At 39.5% G+C, this 22,955-nt stretch overlaps 1 protein-coding gene and 1 long non-coding RNA gene across 2 annotated transcripts in view; both read left to right on the forward strand.

Moving 5' to 3' along the window:
- sphk1 (sphingosine kinase 1) overlaps positions 1-22,955 on the forward strand; it is a 58,723-nt gene that overhangs the window by 952 nt on the left and 34,816 nt on the right. The gene's annotated exons all lie outside the window — the stretch shown is intronic.
- On the forward strand, positions 36-5,619 carry LOC147845470 (uncharacterized). Its single transcript, XR_015480382.1, has 3 exons — positions 36-2,553; positions 2,640-4,434; positions 4,741-5,619. It is a non-coding gene; the product is annotated as an uncharacterized LOC147845470 (long non-coding RNA).

Raw genomic sequence — 22,955 nt, forward strand, 5'->3', positions numbered from 1 at the left:
TGACAGCCAAAATGTACTTTTTTAGCCAATATGTCTACTAGACGTCTATTAGACTTCATTTAAAAAACAAAAAAGGCTTCCTGGGTCATAAACTAATATGTGCTTTTACGCCACATTTATCTTGAGAATACCACAATAAAAATTTGGTCACATTTGTGTATTTGATGACTTAGTCTAGCTTTGGGCTGTTCTTGGAAGTCTATTAGATGTCTATTAGATGACAACCTAAATTTAGCCTTCATTTACATCCATGTTTGGATGTCTATTAGACGTCTATTAAATGTTGACTGAGGCCCAAATTCAGCCTTGTTTTAAACAAGGTGTCTATGTTTAGATGTCTATTAGATGTTTATTAAATGTTGTCTGACAGCCCCAATTCAGCCTTGTTTTAAACAATACGTCCATGTTTAGGTGTCTATTAGAGGTCTTTTAGATTTTTACAGACAGCTTAAATTTAGACTCTTTGAACCAAGACATCTATATTTAGATGTCTATTAGACGTCCATTAGATTTTTCTCTGAGAGCACAAATTTAACCTTATTTAGCCAAGACGTCTGTGTTTAGATGTTAATTAGATTTTCATTTACAGCTTTTTTTATTTTAAATAAGACATCCATTAGATGTCTATAAGAGGTCTTTCAGATTTTTACTGACAGCTAAAATTTAGACTTTTTTTTTTGCCAAGATGTCTGTTAGACGTCTATTAGACTTTATTTAAAATCAAAAAATGCTTGCTGCATGGGTCAACTAATATGTGCTTTTCTGTGACATTTATCTTGAGAATATCACAATAAAAATTTAGCCACATTTGTGTATTTGATGACTAGTTTAGTTTTGGGCTGTTGTTATATGTCTATTAGATGTCTATTAGATAACAACCTAAATTTAGCCTTCCTTTTAAACAAGACATCCATGTTTAGATGTATGTTAGATGCTTATTAGATTTTTTACTGAGAGCCCAAATTTAGCCTTTTTTTAATCAAGACATCCATGTTTAGATGTCTATTAGATGTATGTTACATTTTTCACTGACAGCCCAAGTTTCACCTTTTTTTTAGCAAGACATCCATGTTTAGATGTATGTTAGATGCTTATAAGATTTTTTACTGAGAGCCCAAATTTAGCCTTTTTTTTTAGCAAGACGTGACGTCTGTGTTTAGATGTCTATTAGATGTTTACTGACAGCCCAAATTTAACCTCGTTTTAAACAAGACATCCATGTTTCGATGTCTGTTAGACGCTTATTAGATTTTTCACTGAGAGCCCAGATTTTTGGCATTTAATGACCAGTCTAGTTTTGGGCCGTTCTTGAATGTCTATTAGATGTCAATTAGATGACAGCTTAAATTTAGCCTTCCTTTTAAACAAGAGGTCCATGTTTAGATGTCTATTAGATGTCTATTAAATGTTTACTGACAGCCCAAATTTAGCCTTGTTTTTAACAATATATCCATGTTTAGATGGATATTAGATGTGTATTAGATTTTTCACTAAAAGCCCAAGTTTCACATTTTTAGGCAAGGAATCTGTGTTTACGTAGATGTCTTTTAGATTTTCACTGACAGCCAAAATTGTGACTTTTTTTTTTTTAGCCAAGATGTCTATTAGATGTCTATTAGACTTCATTTAAAAACAAATAATGCTTGCTGGGTCATAAACTAGTATGTGATTTTCAGGAACATTTATCTTGAAAATACCACAATGAAAATTCAGTCACATCTGTGTATTTGATGACTTGTCTAGTTTTGGGCCGTTCTTGGATGTCTATTAGATGTCTATTAGATGACAGCTTAAATTTAGCCTTCCTTTTAAACAAGACGTCCATGTTTGGATGTCAGATGTCTATTAAATGTTCACTGACAGCCCAAATTTACCCTTGTTTTTGACAATATGTCCATGTTTAGATGTCTATTAGACATATTAGATTTTTCACTGAAAGCCCAAATTTAACCAAGATGTCTATGTTTAGATGTATATTAGATGTGTATTAGATTTTTCACTGACAGCCCAAGTTTCACATTTTTAAGGCAATGAGTCTGTGTTTACGTAGATGTCTATTAGATCTTCACTGACAGCCAAAATTGCGACTTTTTTTTAGCCAAGATGTCTATTAGACGTCTATTAGACTTCATTTAAAAACAAATAATACTTGCTGGGTCATAAACTAATATGTGCTTTTCAGCGACATTTATCTTGAGAATACCACAATAAAAATTCAGTCACATCTGTGTATTTAATGACTAGTCTAGTTTTGGGCTGTTGGATGTCTATTAGATGTCTATTAGATGACAACCCAAATTTAGCCTTCCTTTTAAACAAGACATTTATGTTTGGATGTCTATTAGATGTCTATTAAATGTTGACTGACAGCCCAAATTTAGCCTTGTTTTAAACAATACGTCAATGTTTAGGTGTTTATCAGAGGTTTTTTTGGATTTTCACAGACAGCTCAAATTCAGACTCTTTTAACCAAGACATCTATGTTTAGATGTCTATTAGACGTCCATTAGATTTTCCTCTGAGAGCCCAAATTTAGCCTTTTTTAGCCAAGATGTCTGTATTTAGATGTTAATTAGACATTCACTGACAGCTTTTTTTAAAATAAGACATCAATTAGATGTCTTTTAGACATCTTTCAGATTTTCACCGACAGCCATAATTTAGACTTTTTTTTTTTACCCAATATGTCTATTAGACGTCTGTTAGACTTCATTTAAAAACCAAAAATGCTAACTGGGTCAAACTAATATGTGCTTTTCAGCGACATTTATCTTGAAAATACCACAATAAAAATTCAGTCACATCTGTGTATTTGATGACTAGTCTAGTTTTCGGCTTTTCTTGGATGTCTATTAGATGACAGCTTAAATTTGGCCTCTTATTTGACAAGACACCTATGTTTGGATGTCTAGCAGACATCTATTAGATGCAACATTGCTTGGTGGGAGGCCTCTTTTATAAAGTATTCACACTATTAACAATAAATAAGACTTTTAGCTCAGTAAAGTATTAAATATAAGTGCTAATAAACAGTTAAAATCTTAATAATAATCAGAAAATAAGCCAGTATAGTTAATGGTGTGAATTGTTATTTAAACTAAAGCGTTACCTTTTATATAGTGACTTATAGCCTAGCAAATACTTTAGTGATTTTGAACTATAATAAAGTAAAGTACTTGATCTATCTTAATATTTTATACTAAAAAGTACAAACATATATTGAAAAGGTGACACCCTTGGGTTAACTTTGGGCTAATATTTGACAAAATATACCATATTTGACCCAAAATTGGTTTAATACAACCCAGTGTTTGTTTTTTTTAATAATATAATGTTTCAGTAAATCATTTCAATAGTTAAAAGATAATTTTGTGACTTTGTGCTGTCCTCTAAGTCCCAGCAGAGTTGGCAATACATCAGATTTGTATATACAACATGTGAACGTGGTATTTTTACCTCTAGCAGGCTTGTTCCTGCAGGGTTTCACCTGTTTAACGTGTTAAGATGAGGTGTGACTGTGTGCCGGGAGGAAAGTACAGCTGGATTACGCTGAACTAGTTTAACCTGCTGAGCGACGGTTGGTGATATATGCTGGGGTTTAGCTTGAAGATCAGCTTTCAAATGCAGATCTGGATTGTTCAGAACAGTTCGAGACAGAATTATTAGCCCTCCTCTATATTTTCCCCCAATTTCTGTTTAACAGAAGATCATTTAACACAATTTTAAACATAATAGCTTTAATAACTCATTGATTTCATAAATTTTGGCCATGATGACCGCACATATTATTTGACAAGATGTTTGTCAAGATGCTATATTCAGCTTAAAGTGACATTAAAAGGCTTAACTGGGTTAATTAAGCCAGGGGTTTTCAAACTGGGGTCCGCAAGAGAGCGCTAGGGGGTCTGCGAAAAACTTGGCAGAAACAAAAAATGCTTTACAAGATATTTGTTTTCCAATCCTAAAATTATTAATAACTATAAAGTATTAATCTATATATAGTTTTATGGTTTATGTAAGTGGATACTTAATTGTAATGCGTTTATCCCAAAATCCATTGCTCTCTTTAAGGTTTTGCATACAGCTGAATGGAGCAATTAGCTGTTGTAAGACCAGTACAGATGATGACAAGATTTTTTAAGAATCCCGCTCCTGCGAGCAGTTCATGCAAATCTGACTTGGCGAGCGTTAAGGCAAAAACCAGAAAATATGACAAGTTTTACATTGTGTTTGGTTTTACCTGCATGCAGGGCCGGAGCAAGCTGAACTGCCGCTCTAGGCAAAGGACGGTCACGCGCCCTCAACCCCAACCCTCTTTATTCTGCCGCAATAGACGCAGATTTAACGGAGGGCGCGGGTGGTGAAGGTAGTGTCGGGGACGCCGCCCTCTCTATTCTGCCACCCTAGACGCGGATATAACTAAGGGCGCGGGTGGTGAGGGTAGTGTCGGGGACGCCGCCCTCTCTATTCTGCCACCCTAGACGCAGATATAACTAAGGGTGCGGGTGGTGAGGGTAGTGTCGGGGATGCCGCCCTCTCTATTCTGCCACCCTAGACGCGGATACAACTAAGGGCGCGGGTGGTGAGGGTAGTGTCGGGGACGCCGCCCTCTCTATTCTGCCACCCTAGACGCGGATACAACTAAGGGCGCGGGTGGTGAGGGTAGTGTCGGGGACGCCGCCCTCTCTATTCTGCCACCCTAGACGCGGATATAACTAAGGGCGCGGGTGGTGAGGGTAGTGTCGGGGACGACGCCCTCTCTATTCTGCCACCCTAGACGCGGATATAACTAAGGGTGCGGGTGGTGAGGGTAGTGTCGGGGACGCCGCCCTCTCTATTCTGCCACCCTAGACGCGGATATAACTTAGGGCGCGGGTGGTGAGGGTAGTGTCGGGGAGGCCGCCCTCTCTATTCTGCCACCCTAGACGCAGATATAACTAAGGGCGCGGATGGTGAAGGTAGTGTCGGGGACGACGCCCTCTCTATTCTGCCACCCTAGACGCGGATATAACTAAGGGCGCGGGTGGTGAGGGTAGCGTCTGGGACGTCACCCTCTCTATTCTGCTGCCCTAGGCGGCTGCCTAGGTCGCCTCTATGGACGCGTTGGCCCTGCCTGCATGTTAAAGCAGGGAGTCGATAGACCCCAGTGTGTTCTTTGTCAAGAGATTCACTCTAAAGAATGCATAAAACCATCCAAGCTCAAGCGCCATCAACAGCAGAAACGTCCCAATGAGGCAGAAAAATCAACTGACTATTTCAAACATCAGGCGTTGTGTTTGGCTTGACAGGCTAGTATTTGTCGGCAGCATGCATTAGTCCCTGAGAGGTGTTAAAACTGTCATATTTGGCATCACTCCACATTGCGCGTGCTAAGAAGCCGCACACAGTTGGCGAAGCATTGTTATTACCAGCTACCAACGACATCGTCAAAGAGTTATTTGGAGAGGAAGCGGCACGAAAGGTAGATTGTGAAAGATTGTGTGCCTTTGTCAGACAACACAGTAAGCAGACGCATAAGTTCAATGTAAATATTTTGCAGTTTTCCATGAATACAAGACAGGGGGAAAAAACTACTGACACTACAAATGTTACAAATGTCCAGGTTTAACTTTTCATCTACCAGTGCCTTATTTAGAAAAGTTATCTTGTTCAGGTAATGTATATATATATATATATATATATATATATATATATATATATATATATATATATATATATATATATATATATATATATATATACATATATATTATTTTTTAATGAAATATAAACATTTTTGAGAATCATTTTTTGTCTATAGTGAGTTGCCAACCAAAAAAAAAAATAAAGTTTTAAAAACAATACCATTTTGCATGCCTGTGAAACATGAACTCTACTGTCTTTATGTTATACAGTATTTTAGTTTACATATTTATACTTGAAATACATAAGTGCTTTTAAACTTTAGGCCAAGGGGTCTCCTGCAAGGAATCATCATATTTGGGGGTCCCTGAGATTAAAAAGTTTGAAAACCCCTGAATTAAGCAAGTCATTGTATAAAAGTGGTTTGTTCTGTGGACAATCCAAAACATATATTGCTTATGGGGGCTATTAATATTGACCTTAAAATGTTATAATAACAATTAAAAACTGCTTTTATTCTAGCCGAAATGAAACAAATAAGACTTATTTGCAAATATTATACTAATTACTGTGAAAAATTCCTGAATCTCTTAAACATCATTTAGGAAATATTTCAATTCTGATTTCAACTGTATGTCGGCTAAATGAATGTTTTTATCCTCTAGCTAGTGATCTTGTGGTGGTATAAAGTGCGTATGAATATCTGTGTGTGAGAAGATGTGAAGAGATGCTGAGAGGACACAATATGTGCCACATATGGGACGTGTCCAACACCATCTGTTTGCCCTCATGTGGGTTTAACCCTGTAAAGACTGCCAACCTCAAACTAAACAGTCAAGATAACCTTAGGTGCACTAAGTGAATTCTGCCAAAGACAAATTAAAATGGATGTGCAATATCATGAGCAATATACTGGTAAAATATCCCCCTCCATGTGATAATAATTAGTATTCCTGTGACAACAACAGTACACCCTGTAAAATAAACACATTTATACAGGGATGCAGCTTTTGCATGTGTGTTTGTGTTTGTTTACAGATATGTACTACCTTCTGTTTGGATAAACATCTCAGGGTAAATACTTATGAATTATCATCACTGATATTATATTACAAAAAAGTAAATTATTTGATGTAGTTTTAAGATCACTATAGTTACTAGACACGCCCCTTCCTGCTGATTGGCCGAAGTGTGTTTCGGGACACAAAGGTGTTGCTTACGTATTGATTAGTGTACCTTTTAATAGTCTGATGTATGGTCTAATATAGTAAAAGTATGGAGGAAAGTGTTGCTCTGTAACAAGGGAGTCAGGGTACAACAGTGTTAAAAGTCTAAACCAGGGGTCACCAATCTCTGTCCTGAAGGGCCGGTGTCCCTGCAGAGTTTAGCTTCAACTTGCCTTAACACACCTGCCTGGACGTTTCAAGTTTCAAGTAAGACCTTGATTAGCTCGTTCAAGTGTGTTTGATTAGGGTTGAAGCTAAAATCTGCAGGACACCGGCCCTCCAGGAACAAGTTTGATGACGCCTGGTCTAAACGCAGTTTATTTACAGCTTGGTCATGCAGGCAATGGTTAATGGTTTCAAATGGGGACCACAAAAGCATAGTCGTGGTCACAGGCAGAGGTCAGCGCAGGGGGAAAACATTATAAACAAAGAACAAAAAAAAAGGTCAGGAAACATGTTAAGACTGGACTAAGAAACGCTTCGTATAGTTACATGTAAACAAGACTCAGCACTGTGTTTGTGAATGTGAGGTGTATTTATAGCCTAGGTAATCAGTCTATGTTGCTTCCAGCTGTGTGTGGGTGCAATCAGGGAGAAAACTGCAACTGGCATGTGTGTAAACAGGTAAAATAAGATTAAGCTGCGGTCACACTAGAGTTTGAGCATGCAAAATTCTGTTGTACGGCACTGCAAAAAAGGGCGGGATTAAACAAGATAATTAGCCATTTAAAAAAGTGAGTGATTGGTCCATATTTTAATTTCCTGTCCAGAGAGGTCATGTTTTGATCCTTGATTGGTCACACGCAGTCATACGGTTTCATCGATCAGCATTCGCCAAGCTTTCCAATGCAACGAACTGTGAAACTTGTCGCACGAGCTTGCGTTTCCAGTCTGATGGAATGGAAGTCTATGGAAAAAAGAAGTCCAGTGTGACCTCAGCTTCAGTAGTTCTTTTGGTGGCAGATTTGTAGTTCTATGGCAATCTGTATGCACTAGATTGCTGGTAATTGTGACATGCTCAAATTTGGAACATAACCTGTATACGCGCAAAATGTTGGATTAAATTGTTATTAGAAAAAAACGTTCTGTAGTTTCATCATATTTGATAAAATGAGAATGAGCAAATAAACATTCCTCAAAAAATTAGATTTTAGATGTGTTAAAGGCCTGGAAAGATGATTCCACCTCTGAGGAACAGTGAAAGTAAAGGTTCTGGAAACACAATTTCCTCAAAAGCATGGGAAGGCATTATGGAAAGTTCCTAACTGTAATATCCAGCATAGGCTCATTCTTAAAATGTAGCACTATATACATTTATCAAGATTGCGAATTTTGTAGCCAGAGGTACGTATAGCTGCATTTTGTCTTTTAAATGAACACTACGGGGCGGTATAAAGCTTATCTCTATATGGACGACTTTCCGCTGTTACCAGTTTATCCAGTAGCTCGCCGTGCATGTCGGCGGACTTGAGACGCAGAGAGGAGTTGACCTTGACGACGAGGTTAGAGTCTGGTGAAGAACGGTTCCAAAAAAGCAGGTACAAAAGACAAAAAATAAAATAACAGGGTGAGAATGTGGTAAAGTCTAAAAACGTGGTAAAAATTAGGTAAAGGCTTTCCTTTATCTGGATGGCTTTTTTGAAAAACACTATCAGTTGGGTTTAGGGAAGGGGGTGGGCGGATCAATTGGTGCTTTTGAAAACATTATTGGTTGGGTTTAGGAAAGGGGGTGGGCAGGTCAATCGGTGCTTTTAAAAACATTATTGGTTGGGTTTAGGGAAGGGGGTGGGCAGGTCAATCGGTGCTTTTGAAAACATTATTGGTTGGGTTTAGGGAAGTGGGTGGGCGGGTCAATCGGTGCTTTTGAAAACATTATTGGTTGGGTTTAGGGAAGGGGGTGGGCGGGTCAATCGGTGCTTTTGAAAACATTATTGGTTGGGTTTAGGGAAGGGGGTGGGCGGGTCAATCTGTACTTTTGAAAACATTATTGGTTGGGTTTAAGGAAGGGGGTGGGCAGGTCAAACAGTGCTTTTGAAAACATTATTGGTTGGGTTTAGGGAAGAGGGTGGGCGGGTCAATAGGTGCATTTAATAACACTATCAACTGGGTTTAGGGAGGGGGTAGGGTGGGTCAGTTGATCGGTTGAAATCTGAAAAAGCATACACAGCAGCCTCTAGTGGATTGGCGCAAAACAAAAACTGCAAAAAAACGTAGCTCCTAGGATGTATTTGACGCTCTCCAGAAATGTATATAGGGGCACGTAATCTGAATGACCCTGGGATGGTAATATCTTATCCTATCTGTTTGGTCAGCATGGTCATTTCAGTGTGGACAAAAGCTATTACAGAACAGCATTTCCTATTGTGAGTTATTTTGAATAAGTTGAAGGTGGATGCTTGTATAATTATTAAAAGGCCGTTTAATTGGTAAGAGTTTTTATTTAATCAATCAGATCATTGAAGGCATGTAGAGGATTATATCTTTGCAGATTTATTTATCTGAATCATTTGGAGATTTTAGAAACACATCAAGTATAATACAGCATACTTTTTATTGTTACTCAGGATTTGTTTATATAAGCACAGATTTCTATTATTAACTGAATCAGCAAGTGCACCTGCTGGACCAGAAAACAGGTGATGAAAAAAAAGCATGATAGCAATCCTAAAATGTGCTGTTTTTTTGTAGAAAATTATCTATTTGTTTTGTGCACAATGACAAAATGTTCTGGCATCATTTCATTCATTTTGTTTTTGTCAGCTTAGTCCCTTTATTAATCTGGGGTCGCCACAGCGGAATGAACCGATGTTCTGACATCATTTAGGCAAATTCAATATTGTAATTATGTCATGCATAATTTAGCCGCTGAAATCTTTGAATAGCTAAAAATAGAACAGACTCTTCCTGTGAGTTTTGTCAGATCCTGCTCAGTACAGCTTCTCCGTTTCTGCTGTAAAAAGCTGAAACACACACACTAAGAGTCAGTGTTGAACAGGACCACACACATCTGGAGTTCTAGAATGGAACTCAGAAGGTTCTAAAGGATGAGGTCATTGCACGGATGATTCTAGGCTGCCTATTTTACAAATAGAGGGCTGTGTGTCCACTCATGTCCACCTCTGCTTATGTGTTTGACAGACTACAATCTTCATAAATTAACACTGAGATTATTGAGAAGTAGTGGGCGGAGCTAAACAGGCAGCGATGTTGAAGTTGTGGGCGGAGCTAAACAGGCAGTGATGTTGAAGTAGCGAGTAGAGCTAAACAGACAGTGATGTAGAAGTAGTGGGCGGAGCTAAACAGACAGTGATGTAGAAGTGGTGGACGGAGCTAAACAGGCAGGGATGTAGAAGTAGTGGGCAGAGCTATACAGACTAATGTAGAAGTAGTGGGTGGAGCTAAACAGGCAGTAATATAAAAGTAGTGGGCGGAGCTATACAGGCAGTGATGTAAATGTAGGAGGTGGAGCTAAAAAGGCAGTATTATAAAAGTAGTGGGCGGAGCTGCACAGACAGTGATGTAAAGTACTGGGCGGAGCAATACATGCAGTGATGTAAATGTAGGAGGTGGAGCTAAAATGGGAGTATTATAAAAGTAGTGGGCGGAGCTAAACAGACAGTGATGTAAAGTAGTGGGTGGAGCTATACATGCAGTGATGTAAATGTAGGAGGTGGAGCTAAAAAGGCAGTAATATAGTAGTGGGCGGAGCTAAACAGACAGTGATGTAAAGTAGTGGGTGGAGCTAAACAGAGTAATAAAGAAGTAGTGGGCCTAGCATAACAGACAGCGATGTAGAAGTAGTACGTGGAGCTATACAGACAGTTATGCAGAAGTAGTGGGCGGAGGTAAACAGGCAGTAATGTTAAAGTAGCGAGTAGAGCTAAACAGACAGCGATGTTGAGATAGTGGGCGGAGCTAGACAGGCAGTAATATAAAAGTAGCGAGCGGAGCTATACAGGCAGTGATGTAGAATTAGTTGGCAGAGCTGAACAGACTAACGTGGGAAAAGTGGGCGGGGCTAAACAGGCATTGATGTATAAGTATTGGAAGGAGCTAAACAAAGAGTAATGTGGAAGTAGTGGGCGGAGCTAAAGCGAAACAGGCAGTGGGCGGAGCTAAACATGCACCCTTGAAGTAGTGGCAGAGATAAATAGGCAGTGATGTAAAAATAGTGGACAGGGCGGAGCTAAATAGACTGATGTAGAAGTAGTGGGCGGAGCTAAATAGACAGTGATGTAGAAGTAGTTGCTAGAGCTAAACAGACAGCGATGTAGAAGTAGTGGGCGGAGCTAGTGATGTTTATGTATTGTGTGGAGCTAAACAGACAGTAATGTACAAGTAGTGGGCGGAGCTAAACATGCAGTCTTGAAATAGTGGGCGTAGCTAAACAGGTAGTGACAGAAGTAGTGGGCGGAGATAAACAGGCAGCGATGTTGAAGTTGTTTGCCTGAGCTAAACAGGCAGGGATGTTTAAGTAGTGGATGGAGATAAACAGACAGCGATGTAGAAGTAATGGGTGGAGCTAAACAGCCAGTGATGTTGAAATAGTGGGTGGAGCTAAATATGCAGTAATATAAAAGTAGCGGCAAAGCTTTACAGACAGTGATGTAGAAGTAGTGGGCGGAGCTAAATAGACTAAAGAAGAAGTAGTGGGTTGAGCTAAACAGGCAGTGCTGTAGATGCAGGCATTGCTCTTCTGTGGAGGCAGAGTTTAGATACACTATTACATAATGTATTTGTCGGATTATCTTCAGGAAGTAATGTAGAAGTAGTGGGCAGAGCTAAACAGACTAACGTAGAAGAAGTGGGCGGAGCTAAACAGGCAGTTGTGTAGAAGTAGTGGGTGGAGCTATACAGGCAGTGAAGTAGATGTAGTAGGGGGAGCTAAAAAGGCAGTTATATAGGATTAGTGGGCGGAGCTATACAAGCAGTGATGTAGAAGTAGTGGGTGGAGCTAAAAAGAGCTAATAGGCTAAGTTTTGAGTTCTAAAACTTCTTCATTATCAAATAATTATCGCATTTTCATATTAATGATGGTAGTAACTAGTCCGAGTAATCTTCCAATTTTTACGATTCTTTTCATATCAGGCAGATCATATTCATCTGAAAGTGTTTCAGTGACTGGACTGTGATCCGCCATGCACTGAAGCCTCATCGCAGGTCACATGCTGTTGGCTCTCTCTTCATCTGCTGTGGGCTCAGCGTGGCATCCACTACTCAGTCATACTGCATTCACATGTTTAATAGATGAGCTTGTTTCAGCACGCGTGATCCGGAGCAGACGATAATACACTATTTAACAGAATACATGCATTTTAAATGAGCCTCTGCTGTATGGCACAGAGAACAGGCGTGTGGCACAGATCTGTCACATGTGAAGAGGCAGAAAACAATGACAGTAAAGGCTGATTCACTTCTCTTCCTGAAGGCCCAGACGCCCCGGGACACTTTCCCAATGCTTGGAGCGGCAGATGACGGCAGTGTAAACCTGATATGGGGCTGTTTTTATACAGCTTTCAATTCATTCTCTATTGTTGTCCTTGAAGCTCATAGGAAATCAGTGGAGGATTTTAAAGAGGTCGCTTATTAGACTACATACTTCTGCTGCTTGTTCAGTGCTCAACATACTGTACACTCAGCGGCCACTTTATTAGGTACACCTGACTAGTATCAAGTTGGACCCTCTTTTGCCTTCAAAACTGCCTTATAATCCATCATGGCATAGATACTAGAAATATTCCTCAGAGATTTTGCTCCATATTGACATGATAGCATCACACAGTTGCTGCAGGATTGTCGGCTACACATTCATGATGTTGATCTCTCGTTCCATCACAACTCAAAGGTGCTCTTTTGGATTGAGATCTGGTGACTGTGGAGGCCATTTGAGTACAGTGAACTCATTGTCATGTTCAAGAAATCTCACAGGGTATACTTTCTGTGTTGGACCATTCTCTGTAAACCCTAGAGATGGTTGTGCGTGAAAATCCCAGTAGATCAGCAGTTTCTGAAATACACAGAGCAGCCCATCTGGCACCATCAACCATGCCACAATCGAAGTCATTTAAATCATTGTTCTTGCTCATTCTGATGCTCGGTTTGAACTTAAGCAGATCGTCCTGACCATGTCTACATGCCTAAATGCATGTGATTGGCTGATTAGAAATTTGCGTTAACGAGCAGTTGGTGTACCTAATAAAGTGGCCGGTAAGTGTATATAAGTGTACCCCTCCAGCTTTACAATATCATATTAGCACATGTACATTAGATTAGTCAGCACTGAAGCCAAATCTGGAGCTTATCTAGCAAAACTTAAGATAATGGTCCAAAATTAGTAGCTCAAATTTATATGTAAAAAATATATATATTTAATTAAAAATGTAAAAGCAAAATTCAAAAGAAACTAAATAATTTTACAATTTGGTTGAAATTTTGTAGTTTGTTTTTTTTTTTTTGCCCACACTATTCTGCATGAATTTAATTATATAGCTTCTCTATTTTTAAAGTTGTTTGGCGACTAAAATTATTTTAATGTATCCGTTTAATAAATGAAGTAAAATACACTACCTGACAAAAGTCTTGTCGTCGATTCCAGTTGGAAAAACAACAAATAATAACCTGACCTCTAGTGGCAGAAGGTGGATTTCTCTGATGCATCATCTGTGGAGCATTCCAATCATCTCAAATACTGCAGAAGACCTACTGGAACCAGCATGAACCCAAGCTTTTCAAGAAATCAGTCAAGTTTGGTGGAGGACAAATCATGGTTTGGGGTTGCATTCAGTATGGGGGTGTGCGAGAGATCTGCAGAGTGGATGGCAACTGAGGTATCAAGACATTTGTGCTGCCCATTACATTACAAAGCACACGAGAGGGCAAATTCTTTCCTCTCCTTGTCAAACTTCAGCCTCCACATCAAAACTCCTGAGAGCAAAGAAGGTCAAGCTGCTCCAGGATTGGCCAGCCCAGTCACCTGACATGAACATTAGTGAGCATGTCTGGCGTCAGATGAAGGAGGAGGCATTGAAGATGAATCCAAAGAGTCTTGATGAACTGCAAGAACGCTTTCTTTGCCATAATAGATGACTTTATAAATAAGTGATTTGAGTCATTGCAGAGATGTATGGATGCAGTCCTCCAAGCTCATGATGGAGTCAGACACAATATTCATACCAATTGCCGGCAATTTTCCGGAAAGGTTGTATGTGTGAACAGGTCCTTTTTGAAAATACCGGTAAATTCGTTCTGGCTATTTTCCGGAAAGAGAAGTTGTAACATTACCGGCAATTTGCCGGAACGCTGCGCTGTGTGAATGCAGAAGGAAGATTACCGTGATAAGCGCGTGCACGTCTAGAACGTGCTGACGTGAGACGTTTGATTTAGCCAATCACAACAGTCAGACGCATTTACGTCCGTACGGTTGGTGAGGATAAAAGCCTTTGAATATTTTTCCAGACACATTTAGCTGCTAGAAGTTAGTCAGATCACGTTTATATGTTCTTCTTAATGCCAACTGTGTAAATAATCATCGATGAGATGCTTATGATAAGCCGTTGTTTGTTTACCTTCAAGCTTTGCGTGTGCCTGTGAAACAGCCTGTGAGCGCCTGCACACGCACATATTATGAACATCTCGACATGCGAAAGTGATCCTGCGAAAGTTGCTCACAATATTGATCATCCACAGAGTTTGTAATTTAGTCAAATGTTTACAAATACAAGCGCAGCCGTTTAAAGCTCATTTGTGGTTAATGATGTCAGAATTTACCGGTATTTTGGAATGGATGTGTGAATGCTCTTTTCCGGAAAATTTCCGTGACGTCCTCGCCTGTGTGAACAGCGCTTTTTCAATATACCGGTAAAGTCGTTCCGGAAATTTTCCAGATATTTACCGGTATCACTGTGTGAAAGGGGCTTATTTCTGTTCAGTGACCTTAACAGACCTTGCTGTCCTAAAGAAATCATTAAAAATCAAGGCAGGATCATATTTTATTGTGGTAAAAAAGACGTAATCTAGAGGCCTTTGCCATTCATGCAAGCCACTTCGGATACCAAATGATTAACTGGAAGTCAAGTTATTATTTGCTGTTTATAAAACTTGGATAGACGACAAGACTTTTGTCAGGCAGTGTACATGACCTATATTCACTGAGGAATGGATCAAAATATTCATTTTCAAAACGGGGTGTACTTATTTACGCTGAGCACTGAATTGAAAATGAGTTGAAACCATACAATCCTGACAACTTAATTGTTTTATTTTCGATCCACTTAAATTTGTAAAAGTGTCACGTTAGCGTGATCAAAACAGGAACAAAAAGGTGTGAATCCAAGTGCAGGTTTGTTTACAATCGTGCAGCAAACAGAAAAACAAGATGTCCGGTGTTCAAAAATAACAAAGTAACAAATAAACTGCAAAACAAGAAACTATGACAGAAACAGGATCAGGAACAAGACTAACGTAACAACAAACTCGATATTTAAGACTTACTAGAAACTGATGACAAGAAAGACAAACGACGCTGTGACAAACAGAGGTGAAATGGTTGTATAAATAGTCCAGGAAATTAACAGGAAACAGGAACAGCTGTGAGCCAATCAGTGTACGTGGACTGGGTGTAATGCGCGTGGTATGTATGAACTTGTAGTCTTTTGGGCGCTGTAGTCAATTCTCAGAGTCTGTGAACTACAGCGCCCTCCGGTGGTCACTGACCGTCGTGACAAAAAGTAATAATGGTAACTTAATTGATTTGTGCTAGGATAACATGAAGGAATTGTGTGGAACCCATAGACTGTAAAAGATATGGACGTAGTATCCATGACGGTTTCTGAAGCACCCAAAAGAAGCTATCAGTAGGCGTGGCCAACCGTCAACATTTTGTACGCATGTCATCGCACCGACTGGGGGATACCAAACAAGGGCAGAGAGGCGGAGCATGAGCGGAGCTGCAGACACCTGCTGGCTTTTTACTAATACTGGCTTTCCTACGGGATAAACGCTTAACACTTTATTACTTGCGACTCGTTTGTGTTCTGACCACATGTGCTTGGTTGGACACTATATCAATAAAGTGTTTAGTGCTTTAAAAACATTGCTGTAATACACAGAGCCACTAAACATTGTTCTTATGACATTTTTCTACAGGAGGAAAATGTTAATTAATTCCAAACACTTCAGATATAGTCTGTGTTAGTTAATGTAAGGCTATTGATGAAATCCAGCGTAACACTGTATGATAACGCTTCAGATGACTGTTCTGGAGCCTACAGCTAATCAATTCGTCAGATTCTGGAGTGCATCACAGCTCTAAATTATAAATGATCTTAAATAAAACAAATACATTTATGGAGATGGTAAATAATTTCACTCAGCTGGGAAACGGAGGCCACGTGAATGGTTTGTGAGCACAATTAAGCAACCCAAGCTCATTCTGAAAACGTAGTCCCGCGGACGTTTCAGGGGACAGTGGAATACGTCCCGGGAGGTACGTACGGCTGCATTTATTTTTTTCAAGCGAACGCTACGGGGTGGTGTGACGCTGTTCCCTTTTGTGCTAGCCGGCCGACCGCTTACCTCCTTGTGGAGGGCTTCCCCGCTGCAACCCGTTTGTCCACTCAGCTCACCGTGTACGTCGGCAGGCTCGAGTCGAGGAGTCGACCACGGCGATCGGTTTCGAGTCTGGGGAAGAGCGGTTCCAGCAATCAGGTAAGACAAAAACAGAACCCCAAAAATTAAGTGAATGAGTTTTGTAACAGGGTGAGAACGTGGTGAAATCCGAAAACGCGGTAGAAAAAAAAAAAATCAGGGCTTTTCTTTTTTTGGACGGCTTTTGTAAACTGTTGCTCGGGTTTAGGGAAGCGAGCGGGCGGGCGGGTCAATCGGTAAAATTGGTTGGGTTCAGGGAAGGAGGAGGGCGGGTCGGCCGGTTGGCCGGTCGCGCAGTCAATCATCCGGTCAGTCGGACAACGGCCTCTGGTGGGTTCACGCGAGAACAGTGCGGGTGCGAACTGCACTCGCGAGAGGCATTTGAGATGCGAAAAAGCACACAACAGCGGACTCTCGCGGATTCGCAAAAACAAAAACTGCAGCCGTACGTATTCCGAGGTCTCCAGAAACGTCCGCGGGACTACGTTTCCACAATGAGCCTGGGTTGCAATTAAGTGCACACAGCATGCTATAGTCTCTGATAATTGTGGGAAATAATTCCAAAAGGCAATTGACTGTGTAAAGCCACATAAAACAAAACAAAAATATGATCTAAAAGCCGAGTTCAGCAGTTAATCAGCCGGAATCAGCTGAGGTGACGTGACGGCGACCATGGTGACCTAGCTGTCACTCAAGTGGCCACACCCTTAATTATGCAGACTAAATATAACTTAATAAAAACCAAACGGATGAGATTTTAAAAAATTCACCCCCTCACAGTTGTCATGAAGGGTAATATTAGCTATGTGCACCAAAATTGTTCTTTGTACCAGGCTGTAAACACCTTTTTTTCCTGCTGTAAAGTCGGCCATTTTACCAGTGGGCTCAATAGGGATTTGCTCTAATGTGGAAACAGGACTTGCTGAATTTCCATGATTGCAGTTTCAGTTACTTCCGTATTTGCTTCACGCAGGAGAGCGGGTTGCCTCTTGGTAGAACCCAGCATTTTTAAGTGTTGTTTTGTCCTTTTTATTTGTTTTCCATCCTCAACCCACTGTCTAATCTATCCTGCACTCAACACTGAAATATGAGCCGAGCATCTCCAATCTGAATGGGGTTTTTTTATGCAGCTTCTGTCTGCCTAGGATTAGGGATGTAGAATTAGATCATACTTTATAAGTGCCAATAAACAGTTCAGATGTTAATAATAGGCAGGAAATAAGCCAGTAGATAATTGTTAAAATTGGTACTTAAACACTTGGTTTAAGTACCAATTCTCTAATCTCTGGTTCTCTAATCTGATTGGCTGATAGCCGTGATATATTAAAGTAATATCAGCACCCGTACAGCCTCTTCACCCTTTGTGTATTACTCCGCCCACATACAGCCAGCATAAAGCAGACACTACAGATCTAAAGTTTAAAAGATGCACGCTCAGCGGTTTAACTGTCAGCTTATAATTTGAATCCAATGCGGAAGAAAGTAGTTCCTCATACAAAAGGGTTTTTAGGACTCACCAGGTTTGGTTTTGTTTCTAAATACACAATTATGGCAAACTGTTGCCAATTACAGTCAAACTGTTGTATAAACGCAATATCACACTTGTAGCAGCAACGCATGCCTCAGACCAGTGCCGATACACAGCCATATCGCACTGCTACTCGTGTGATATCGCTCATGTATAAAATCGATATTTAAATTTAAGACAAAAACAATATTGCATATTGTGATTGGCAAATACACTAAACATGATATTGATAAACAACGATATTTGCTTGTGCTGTTTACTTATATATGAACACTCCAAAGAAATATCTGTTAATAATCAATTTACGTGATTTTGTGTGTGTTTTCGTTTATTTACGGTTGTGAATTGCATTATGGGATGTGGATCTCTGCTCTGTCGATTTTTTTGAAGCTGTATATTAAACTCTACAGCAGTGTTTCTCAACTGGATGGTCGCAACTGGTGTTGTTGTAAAAAAAACAACAACAAAAGTTTAATATTTAACTTATTTTGCTTATATCGGACTTTTATTTTGAAATGCGCGTGCCGAAGCATCCAAGTGGGACTTTTAATCTGCCAGTAACCTGGGTTAAGCGCTTTTGGCGAACTGCAATGCAAAAACCGGCGCGTTTAAGGTCTGTTTTCTTTAAAAATCAGCGATCTCCACTGGCTGAGTGATACCCGAAATAAAGTGGGCATCAGATTGTACATGAAGCACTGCATTCAATTACATATCCCCCCGCCATGTCTTTATAATATGAGCATTTATTTCACCCCAGTATATTTAATGGAGCTTCTGCGCTAGCCTGCTGATTCTGAGGGGCGCGTGCGAGTAAGAGTTTTTTTTTTTCTCGTTTTACGCTTGAGCAACTAAATGAATGCCAAAGTTTATTTAACTGAATGTATTTTAATGACATTACAACATCGATGCTGTGAAAGGAAACGTATAAAATGTGAAAAAAAGTTCACAATAACAGGTCACCGGAAGTTTATCAGTATGGGAACAACACTAACGTTAGCTCCGCATATACCCTTTTGACATGTGAAATTCCAGCGCAAGTACGACCCTGAATATGTAAAGTGTGGATTTACATATTTTGACGACAAAAAGGCTTAAAACCTCAGTGTGTCATATGTAGTGAGGTGCTTTCACGAGAGAAATGAAACCTAAATTAAAACGACATTTAGAAACCAAATATCCCTGTTGCAAGGAAAAACCAGTGGACTATTTTATAAGACGACTCCAATAGCTGAGGGCATCACAAAAGGGCCTAACATCTTCATGTTCAAAACACAAGTACATCTTACTGTGCTCACCGTGTAGCAAAGGCCAAGAAAGCCCACACAAAAGCAGAACAGCAAATAACTGCTGATTATTATAAAATGGTTATGATTGTTTTAATCATTTTACTTCAGTTTGCTGGTTTCTGTTCAGTTCAGCCAGATCAGTGTTAATGTTTTATTAACAGTTCAGTTTAGTTAATAGTAACTTAACTTTTCCTTACACTAACCACTGTTTACAGTATTTGACATTTTTACTCTGTAATATTTCTATAATTTGATCCATTTTGTTAAATGACAGCAGTAAAATATTGTTTATTTGTAAGTCTTGGTGATTTTCTCATAATTTATCTGTCACTAGTTGTGTATGTTAACAATTAAATACAAATGAATTAGAATTCCTAAAATCATATTATAATTCCTAAAAATTTGGGTCGCGGCCTGATGACCATGTGAAAATGTGGGTCCCATGGCCAAACCAGTTGAGAACCCCTGCTCTACAGTATGACAAAGTGACTTTTATTGACATTTTAGAATGAATAAGAAATATTATCTAGAGAAATAAGTGTAAAATAACAGAAAATGTGCTGCAGTTTATTCCAAGGTGTTTGTAGCGTAATATACAACATCAACCCAGACAATATAGCACTCGAAACGGAAGGTAAATATATTAATATTCTAAACCACGGGGGTGAGGCAGTGGCGCAGTAGGTAGTGCTGTCGCCTCACACCACGAATGTCGCTGGGTCGCAGGTTCAAGCCCGTCTCAGTTGGCGTTTCTGTGTGGAGTTTGCATGTTCTCCCTGCGTTCGCGTGGGTTTCCTCCGGGTGCTCCAGTTTCCCCCACAGTCCAACGACATGCGGTACAGGTGAATTGGGTAGGCTAAATTGTCCGTAGTGTGTGTGTAAATGTGTGTGTGGATGTTTCCCAGGGATGGAATAATAATAAAAACTTGCTGGATTAGTTGGCGGTTCATTCCACTGTGGCGACCCCGGTTTAATAAAGGGACTAAGCAGACAAGAAAATGAATGAATTCTAAACCACCTCATATTCAAATTGGAGTTTGATATGTGTTAAATTTAAAAGTTAAAAGTAAATCATATTGGAAGGACGTAAAGCAAGTAATCTGTAATATTTTTGGTGATGATGTGGATCTTTCTTTTACAACAATTTATCTGGGAAATATTGCAGCCAACCTAACGGTAAAAGACAAGCACTTATTAAAAATACTCCTAGCAACCAGTAAGAAAACTGTGACTCGAAAGTGGCTACAATTGGAACCCCCTACAAAATCTGAATGGTTGGATACCATATCTAATCTTCAAAATATGGAGAGGATGACTTTTTCTTTAAAACTACAAATGGACAAATACCTGCATTATTGGGAGAAATGGATTGTACTTGTGCCTTTACAGAGTGTAATCTGATTTATATATGTATTTGTTCATATGACCTGTCAACCGGTCTTTTAAGTTCTGGTGTTTTATTGTATTATTTACTTAATTTTATAATTTTTTTTAACCTACTTTTTGTATTTTTCCCCCCCTTGTTTTATTTTTATTTTTTTTCTTCTCTAGTTGTTGGGATAAATTGCAGACCGTCTGTGTGTTTCCTCAGTAAGCTGGAGCTCCAGGAAGGCAACAACAACTGAGAGATGTGAATCCAACAGTTTATTGCTCTCTTCTAAAGAAGTCTGGGGTATTCCCAGCTTTTATACATCATACTCAGGGTTACATGGGCTATGAATACGTGCAAATATTCAGCTCAGTTAGGCAGAACAATTTTATCCAGTGCTCAAGAATGTCAAGGCGCAACGTCAAGGCGCCTAGTACAGGGACAACTTACAATAAGATAAGACACAGTTACAAAACAGAATATTTGGAGAGTGACTACATGGATATTTCTTTCACTCCTTAAAAGAAATTTTTAAAAAAGTATATTAAAAAAAAAAAGTAAATCAACATTGTGCACTGGAAAGACCGAACAGACTGAACATTGAACCTTCATCCACCAGTGGACACCTCCATTGGACCAACTGGGTGAACCTTACAAATCTAATCTAATCTAATCTAATCTAATCTAATCTAATCTAATCTAATAAATGAATAGTAATAACTAATAAATAAATAAAACAAGAATCACTAAATACAGAAAACTGCCAATCCATGGGTGTTTTTTACAGAGTATAAGTGCAGTAATTGACTCCAGCCTATTTGAATGACTGTACATTAATACACAGCTTGCATGCTTCACATGCTTCACATTCAGGTGTGGCTTAATGTTTCAATGCCAATCATTCCTAACATCATCACAGTGAATTACTGCAGGATCACTGACTCCTCAAGTCTCCGCTCTTAAAGAGCGAGTTCATTTAGCTCAGTCATTTAGAAAGAAAGATTCAGTCTGAAAGCTCGGTGTCTGGCCAAAACCCACCTCTAAAGCCTCTGGAGCTCTCAGTGTGCGATGATGATAGCTGACGTTCATGCAGAGCTACATTAGTGCTGATCTCTCCCAACACATGCTGAAGATGCAGATACTGTTACTGAGTGTGTGTGTGTGTGTGTGAGAAAGAACATGAGGCTGATCTCCATCAGTGTGGTTCTCCCAAAGGCCCACAAGTGTGTATTTGTGTGTTTGTGTGTGAGTGATTGAGTGCATGTTTGTGTGAGAGGATGTGTGTATCAGTATGTCTGTGTGCATATGCATGTATGTGTGCATCTAGGTTTGCGTCTGTGTATGTGTGTGAGTGCGTGTGTGTGTCCCTAGAGTGTGTGTGTGTGTGAAGTTTCAGCTCAAAACACCACACTAATAATGTGTTATAACTCTCTGAAACCGACCCTTTTAGGCTTTTGATCCTAATTCTGTCGCTTTAAATGCAAATGAGATTGTGCTCATTTCAAAAGAGGGCGGAGCTACAAATGCCTGTGTGTCAGCATAGTGGCAGATTCAAGAACAAGACTAACGTCCTATGCTAATGAGGGAGAGATGATGTCACTAGTGGGCGGGGCTTTTAACCTCTGATGACACGTACAAAAGGGAGAATGTCGATCAAAGTGTTTCTGCAGACTGTTTATATCAAGTCTGATTATAAACAATACAGTTATTGCATGCTTATTTATAGACGCTGGTTATATTTACACACTGCTGACACAAAACTGTGACTAAAGCCCATATAAAAGTGATTTTTGCATAATAGCTCCACTTTAATAGGGGAATTGTATCTTAAAATAAAGTGTAACCCGGATTTCCATACAGACAGAAGCTGCATAAAAACCCATTCAGATTGGAGATGCTCGGCTCATATTTCAGTGTTGAGTGCAGTAGAGCTCAGACAGTGGGTGGAGGATGGAAAACAAATAAAAACAAGCACGAAACAACACTTAAAAATGCTGGGTTTCACCAAGCGGCAACCTCCCGCTCTCCCTCGTGAAAGCGGGCGTGTGTTTGGATATACTGTAACTCAGTTTTTGACCACACTTCGTTATTGTTGTTCATTTATTCATTTGCTGGAAATTAGAACTGAATTTAGAAATAGTTCTGAACAAATCTTTGCGCTTAACAAACAAAATGAATTATTTATAGGCTAATGGATGTCTTCAGTGGAGTGCTGACAACACTGTTTCCTTATCCACCAAAGTAAAGGAGTAAAGTAAAGAGTAGAAGTAAAGAGAAAG

This window comes from Danio rerio, chromosome 3, assembly GCF_052040795.2.
Source record: "Danio rerio strain M-AB ecotype USA chromosome 3, GRCz13ab, whole genome shotgun sequence".
NCBI classification, from domain to species: Eukaryota; Metazoa; Chordata; class Actinopteri; order Cypriniformes; family Danionidae; genus Danio; species Danio rerio.